Genomic DNA, 7,919 nt, shown 5'->3' with positions numbered 1-7,919 from the left:
TCCATTCATTAGTTCGACGTTCGGATCGTTTGATCATTCCTTCCCCTGTGCGTTCACTCCCTTGTTCGTTCACTCCCTTGTTCGTTCAATTGCTCATTCGTTCATCTATAATATTTATTCATCCATCTATTTATTGTGGTGTTTAATTAAAACATAAAAATGTTAAACATTGAAACAAAGCCGTTGAATGGCGCCATCCATATTACCGATAGGACAATTGACCTATTTTCTTCGCTGTATTGTATGACGTGGGTTTGATGTTGAAAACAATTAACTTAAAATGAAATATTGTGTTTTGTTTGTAATAAAATAATTCATGGACAGACGAGAAGGAAGTGTAGTTGATGGTAGGCCCTACTATTTTGCTTGGGCTATAAGTGCAACGACCAGCGCATCCTGTTGTGGTATGAATTCTATGAATTTATCGGCGGTTGTGCGAGGTAATTATAGAGCCTATTTTTCTTTCTGTACAGTGTAGGAATTGAGTAAAACTTATTATGTTATTATGTTTTTTAGGTTACCTGTATCTTTAAGGTTGAGGTACCATTTAGTTTAGTAGTTTCTTTGATAGAAAATGATAAAATGTGTATTATTTTTATTGTTTAATTTTTTAAGGTAATATTGATTGTTTTCAGCGTTTGAGGGGTCCAAATTTCGGGATCAAAATGATATTAGTAAATTTACCACAAGCCGCTTGAAGGCTCTCTCGTGTCGCATTTTTTTCCACCAATAAACGACACCAATGAGGCCTAAGTGGCAGGCCCTGTGCATTGGAAATGGTACGGTACCAGCAGGGAGGTACGGTACTGTTCATAACAAGAGGCTCGATGGCGGACCCGACCTTAAAAGTCTGTAAAAAGTATCCCTCGACATTTTCGAAAATTTCTCACGTTGTATCGGAATGGTTTTGTATTCATACACAGACGTTCAAACAATAACCAGGAGTTGGATGTAAAATACTGAATAGATAATAGACTTAGTGCTGTCCTGGGAAACAGTTATCCTTTCGTTTAATCTCTGCCTTTGAGGTGGCAAAGGTCGGTTTCAAAGAATCATTTTAACCAAGGTTGTCGCCTGCGATTGTAACTCAAACACGGATACGGTGGAGTTGTACCAGGTCGTTGGTTTAAGGGGTAAAATGTGTGTGTTCACTATTGCGGTCGTTAACACCAGGATGTGAATATCGTTCAGTTTTGGAGGATGGGCAAGAAAAGCTTAGCCTTAACATATGAACTTCAATCCACTTTCAAATTCCCAGAGCGCTTATTGTTACAGATACAAAAGAAGCGACCGTGCGTTTTTTTTTTTTTTTTTTTTTTTTTTGGGAGCGGAATTTTCAAAACCTTGCATTAGGCCTAGTTAAATATAAACGCTGAGATTTTAAACATTAATGTGAAGTGCACTTGTTATATAACTGGCCGGGCATCTAGGGGGGAAATTACCGTACATGTGGGAAGGGAAGGGCACATGAGGAGGAGCGCCAGCTTAAAAGTGATATGGTAATTGAATACCCACGACCCCACCAATCACTCCGAAAGGTACTCTACTGTAGTTTGACCTGGGTTGTTGGTCTAGCTTGCCTCGTGAATATTGCTTCAGGGTTATCCCATGACCGTCTTGTACCTCACAGCTCTTGCGGTTAAATCGGGTTTTTTTTTCAAGTAGGTCACACCTTTACTTTATAATACTAGTATCTCAGACCCTTCTATAGGTTAAACAAATACAATATTTCAAATAGGCCTTAGTAAAATTAAAGCAGGCCCACCCAATTGAAAATACGATAACGAATTTGATATCAGTATCCCCTTGTAGTAAAGTTATGATGACTTTATTGAACGTGAGTATAAGTTTGTAGGCCTAAGCCTACATTTTAGGCTGTATTATGCTCAAACAATCAATAAATTAATCAGTAAAAATCAATCACCCAATCAGTCAATCAATCAATTATTCAATCAATAATATTATCATAAGGTGTTGCCATAATAAACAAATTACTAGCCAATGTCCAATAAGCCTATATTATTTCTTATGACCATTTTGTTTGAAAATAAATCCTTATTTTTCAAAATATAGTGAATTTGAATCTTGAATATTGATATGAAATAAGTATAGGCCTATACCAAATAGGATACAATAACATGAAAGTTTAGCTTGGAAGAGGTTCCTGTTTGATTGTTATCAAACAGGAAAGTAACTAGGCCTCCACTTTCTCAATAATAGACCTAGGCGTGTAGGCCTTCTTTAAATATACGTGAGTTTTACGTAGGTCATATTAATATTTAACGATGCTTATTGCAAGTTAATGATTGGTTTTACCTACGCATATGCAAAATATGATAACAGAAATAATTAGTTCATTGTGGTCTACACCACTGAAACCTCAAAGTACGCAAAATAATGTATATATATATATATATATATATATATATATATATATAAAAGGGGGAAAAACCCCGTAGGCCTAGTTTGAGTGAACATATTTGGAGATATGTATGCTATCCCTATCATATCATATCTCTCGAGCTAACGACAATCCTGATCATGCTTAGACCCTTTAATTTTATAGCTAATGCACTGATCATGCCTTGTTGCACAATGCATTGTTTGGTATACATATACATGTTCGCATTTGTCCACCGTATATTTGCAGGTACCGTTCGCGTTTTAGCAGTTTTTTTTTTACCAAGGGCCCTTGTAGGAACTAAAGAGGCTCGCCTTCATAGGAATAAAGTTTTGATTTTCTTAAATCTGAAGTGACCACATTTTCCAGGGTCCTTGCCAACCAAGGTCGGTAGCGGTCTGTCTTCTCTATCAACTATTATTAGCTTCCTTCCTGTTTGATCAAGAATAGCCTTTAAAAAACCTAATAAAACAGAACGCTGTACACCAGTTAATCATACCAATTCAAATCGAGAAAGAATAAGGTCATTGATGATACGAAATGTTAATTGAAAGCAATGAAAATCATTCAATTTGTTTGTTTCATCTAAGGTATTGTCCTTCGAATCGCCTTTAATTTAAAAGTCAGTGGACACGCCCTTTCAATGCGATCTTACAGAAAACCATAATGATTCTGTACTCGATTTAAATAATAATATAATCGTAAGATATGTAATTATTTAATCTGAATTTTCAAAATTATAGCTATTTAGCAAAAGCAGCAAAGGGTTAAAATGTCACAGGTCTGTGCAGCAAGGCTTTTCGAAGTCCCGGTATTTTTTGAAGTATTTTTCCTAGTTAAAATATGCCATTAATAATAATAATTTTATTATAGGCCTATAATATGTTTAAAGTAATATTGTTGTCTTTGATAAATGTTTGTTACCTGGTGCGTACGATTTACCTGCGAGCTTACACGAGCTTTTCCGGTCTGGTTACGAGTACGAGTTTTACGAGTACGAGTTACAGTTTCCCGATCTTGTGTGATTGGCAGGTTGACTACGAGTTGTAAAACGTCTATAGCTCGAGGTAATTCTATCTAATTATTATTAACCATTATTTCAAGAGTAGCATATTGTATGCTTGAAAAATATCGCCCTTTATCATTACAGTTTGTTTCAAATGATGTAGATGAATGAACGGTATTCAATGCAGGCCAGGTTGCTATGCCTTCTGTTTCGTACCGGTACCTGACTCCGTTTGTCCTTTGCTCGGCATACAGTAATTTTTACAGGTTGACTTGTAGTAACTCAAACTCGTACGGTAGCTTACTCATAAAAAGTCGTATGAAATAGATTTCTGCTTATTAAACCACGATTTCCACGAGCTTTTAGCTGTGGCACTCTTGCGACAATTGGACGAAAAAAAATGTTTTGTGCGGATATTGGCCGAAGATGGCACTTGCAGCAATAAAAGAAATTGAATTGAATTGTCGGCGAAATCATACCAAATCAGGTCTCCGGAAATTGCGATTGTCTTTGTGTAACTAATGGAGCAGAATATAATTGAACTTTTTGTTACCGTACCTCCTTCATCTGGTTGTTTATTTATACAGGCCTGGCAAAAACCCGACAAAGTAATTTTTGATTAGTTGTATTATTGTAACTTTTTTAGTAGTGTACATTAATAAATCAGAATTCTTATAAAAACAAGGTTGTTATTGCAGTTCGATCATTGTCGTTTTTAATGTGTTATGTAACCGGAAATTATATTATCAACAATTAATGGAACGCAGGTGGGGTTGGGCCTATAGCATATCACATCTTCTTACATCTGCTTTGAAAATAAAGTTTAAAAAACTTAAAGGAACAAAATTATAAGTCGTCAATGTATACATAGAGGAATGATTAACCATTGTTGATTTTGATGGGCTAAGCCAGAAACACAAAATCTTTTCTGTAGTGACATCGAGTACATGGTTCCAAACAGCTAGGTACGCCAATATCAGTAATTATTACTTCACTGCATCTTCATCATTCAATTAAACCTAAATGAGATGGTATTGCCCAGCGACTGGAAATCCTCAATGACCATACATAATCGGTTAAATTTCCATTATGATCTAATTTGCATGTCTCGCATTGTTTCTATACGTCTATTATGATACCAGGCCAACCGTCACCGTATAATATCTAAATACAGAGACAATTGACAAGCAGACATTAACAACCAAACTGATGATTGAAACGACATTGACGAGCACACAATGGCAATCACACAGCTGACAACTAGGAATGATAACGAAAACAATGATTAATTAAATTCGAAGATATTGTATCACTACCTCTACGTAAACATCACATTCTTAAAAGCACATGTCTGTACAGGCCTTTACCGTATTTATTAGAATAAACGCCCCCGGGGCGTTTATTGTTGAGAAGGGATTTTGAGGGGCGTTGATTCGAGGGAGGTGTTTAATTAATTTTAATTTTTTGTGTAAAATGGATACCTATTATACTCAAACAAACGCCCCTTAATTTCACTGTAAATGTGGAACACATAATTACCGTACAACAGGGGCGGATCCAGCCCGGCAAGAAAGAGGGGGCGTGAATGTGCGAACTGAGTGAGATTCTTAGGGAAAAGTCCCGACTGGGATGCAAGGTCAACTCCCACTTAAACCTCTAGTACCTTCATTAATTTTAGTTTGTATTTGATTGATTTTTACTACTTACCATGACAGAACAATAATAGAATTATGTGTTGATGTTGCTTCCATTTGATTTGCTTGCCGTCTTTCAGGGGGCGTGTATTCGAGGAAGGCGTTTATTACAAATTAGGCTCTAGAGGGGGAGTTTATTGGACGGGGCGTTATTCAAAGCGGGATGTTTATTCGAATAAATACGGTATTTTTTTAGTCATATGACACAAATTTACCGTACCGCTTCATATGATATTATTGGCATTATTTCGGTACTGTATTGGGCAAAATATTAAATTCCAATTACAAGATATTTTTTCGCTTGCATATCAATTGATTGTTGTGTAGTTTGTGAAAGTGTTTATAGGTGATGATGTAAAATCAGCACTTAATTACTAGCATGTTGTGTCTCCAACGAATTTTAAAAGCGAAACATAGAAATTCAGTCGATTATGAGTCAAAAATTCGGAATAAAATATAATGTTTTTTTTGTTTTTTTTTTGTTGATTCAACTACGAATTTTGTTTAGCGGTTTGTTAGAAAAATGGCTTTGGTAAAATTTGCCCTGGTAAAAATGGCTGGAGAGGATGACGAAAATAGATGATGGTGATAATGATGATGCTGATGATAATGATGTTATCGATGATGATGATAATGATGATTATGACGATGATGGCAATAATGAGGTTTAAGTTTACGGTATAGTACAATTACTGTTTTTAAACATCGATTTATAGTAGGCCCACTTGCTAGATATTACGTGATGAAATCGTGAACATATTAAGTAAAAAACATGGAATATAATAATAGGTTCGGAAATGGTTAAAAATACACCAGAAACACTCTTGTAGGCCTAATACTGAAAATGAATGCTCAAGTTTGATGACCTATATAATACTAGTCGTCATAGGAAATGAAATAATGTATCTCAATCATCACATTCTCATTTCAACTAAACGATAGAATGTATCGTGCTAGCTATTCTACAACTTCAGCATACTTATTTTATTTTACTTAACTTTATCTTATTACGCGAGACAGGCTTCGTATGCGGGAAAGCACACAAAACGCACACTTAGACCTATTTCCTAAACACATTTAAACTTTTGCTTACATTGCTGAACTGCAAAATGGAGCATGGAAAAGACATTTATTGATAACATTAGCAACGAATTTCTGTTTGTAATATTATTTTTAATAATTCATATCGTCAATAATTTCCAAAATCATGCAAATATGTTTATTGTATCAATCATGATGTTTATGATAGCGTGGTAGTTTGACATTTTCAAATGATTTTAACATTTATAATTCGCACAGTAAACCATTTTGAAAGTGTTGTGATTTTTTAATAGTAATAATATATCTTAATTTTATTGACTCTGTATATGTTTCATTTTTTTCTCCTAATGGAGGTTAATAAACAAATGATTGACTGATTAGCTGGGGCTAAGTTTTACCAGCTCTCTCACAAGTATCGTACTTCTGTAGGCCTACAAGTCTTGTGCTCTCGCACATGTATCAGGCTATGTATCACACAATTATCGAACTTTTGAAAAAGTGGTACTCTATTATTCTCGTAAAAGTACCGTGTTCTCGCACAATTGATGTCGGGCTTCCACACGAGTGTCGTATCGGCTCCACAAGTATTGTCCTCCCGTTAATCGTGCTCTCTGACGATTATTGGTCTCTAGTATACTGCTCTCGTAGTAGTACGTGCTCTCGCTCATGTATCGTCTTCGTGTGGGTATGGGTGTGCTCTCGCACATATCAGATACACAATCGTGCTCTCGTACATTTAGTGTTCTCTTGTAAAAGTATTGAGCTCTCGCTTAAGTTCTCTCGCAAGTACCGGGTTGTCATTTTATATTGTTCTCGCGCACAAGGGTGCTCTCGCACTAGTATCCTGCCATCACGCAAGTTTGGTTTTCTTGCACAAGTAGACCCAGTGATCTCTCTCGTAGAACAGTCGTCCCGTAGTATCAGGTTGTCACGCACACCAGAGTTCTCGCACAACTTTCATTCCTTTGCACAATCGTGCTATGTGACATCATGGTCTCAAACTCAATTCATTTATACAATTTTGATTTCTTCCTTGGATAGGCTCAAGTAACATGGAATTCTAACTATTAGAGGATGACCGAGAAAGTGGTCTTCGATCGGTGGGTGGATAGGGTTTTGTAGTCTAGTTTCACTGTGGATGGTTGTGGCACTGTTCCACCTGTTGATTATATCTGTTATTACTTTAAATGTTTTTAATATAATAAGGAATAATCACTCAACTCCACTTAGGAAAGCAATACGTTACACGATATTTCAACGATATGTATAAATATGTGTGTATGCAAAGTATTTCAAAATCCACGCCTACGCTACTATGATTTGGCACAAGACCTAACAGTATGATATGTTTTCGCCACCAAGTACGGTAACTGTCGGGGAGAGTGCACGTGGCCTCTCACTAACACGTGATCGAAATTACAGTACTTTCATGTTTGATTTAAAATGATTGCTAGTTTGAACTGTATTTTGTCTGTAAAGGGGCATTGTACGGCACATACCGGGCCTATTATAGTGTGGACCTACGTGTACATTTTGGGTCAGCTACCATGAATAATGATAAATACTCACGCCAATCACGAGATTGGAAATCTAGATGCTTACATTTTCAATGGGCATAGAATTGGAATTAAGAAATACAATATTGCTAACGGGCTTTAGATTTATCTCGGGATATTTAGGCCTATTCGTGTAGTTATTATTTCGATTACTAGACCTATAATATTTTAATAAGAATGCAATTAAAAACAATCATAATAAGAAAAAGCATCATAAATAT

The 7,919-nt window shown here is 35.9% G+C and overlaps 1 protein-coding gene across 1 annotated transcript in view; it reads left to right on the top strand.

The window, feature by feature from the left end:
• Positions 1 to 275: 275 nt before the first annotated feature.
• The window catches only part of LOC117115435, a 21,931-nt gene continuing 14,287 nt past the window's right edge, over positions 276 to 7,919 (top strand). Inside the window, exon 1 of the mRNA XM_033259229.1 lies at positions 276 to 440. The gene's annotated coding sequence lies outside the window, so the exon portion shown is untranslated. The remainder of the gene's footprint in view (positions 441 to 7,919) is intronic.

This window comes from Anneissia japonica, unplaced genomic scaffold (genome assembly GCF_011630105.1).
Source record: "Anneissia japonica isolate Jap-2015-1 unplaced genomic scaffold, ASM1163010v1 scaffold287704_len1198815_cov201, whole genome shotgun sequence".
Lineage (NCBI taxonomy): Eukaryota > Metazoa > Echinodermata > Crinoidea > Comatulida > Comatulidae > Anneissia > Anneissia japonica.
The sequence above is the reverse complement of the archived record's forward strand: the minus strand, read 5'-3'. Positions and strand labels throughout refer to the sequence as shown.